The sequence below is a fragment of the Egretta garzetta genome, unplaced genomic scaffold (assembly GCF_000687185.1).
Source record: "Egretta garzetta isolate BGI_Z169 unplaced genomic scaffold, ASM68718v1 scaffold88, whole genome shotgun sequence".
In the NCBI taxonomy this organism is placed as follows: Eukaryota; Metazoa; Chordata; class Aves; order Pelecaniformes; family Ardeidae; genus Egretta; species Egretta garzetta.
The window spans coordinates 369,383-369,607 of record NW_009260408.1 but is presented as its reverse complement, the minus strand read 5'-3'; positions in this window follow the sequence as shown (position 1 = coordinate 369,607).

Below are 225 nucleotides of genomic sequence, written 5' to 3'. Positions count from 1 at the left end.
TTCCATGTCCTTCTTGTGCTGAGGGCTCCAGAGCTGGACGCAGTACTCCAGGTGAGGTCTCACCAGAGCAGAGTAGAGGGGCAGAATCACCTCCCTCGACCTGCTGGCCACGCTTCTCCCAGTGCAGCCCAGAGTACAGTTGGCCTTCTGGGCTGCCAGCGCACATTGCCGGCTCATGTCCAGCTTTTCATCCACCAGCACCCCCAAGTCCCTCTCGGCAGGGCT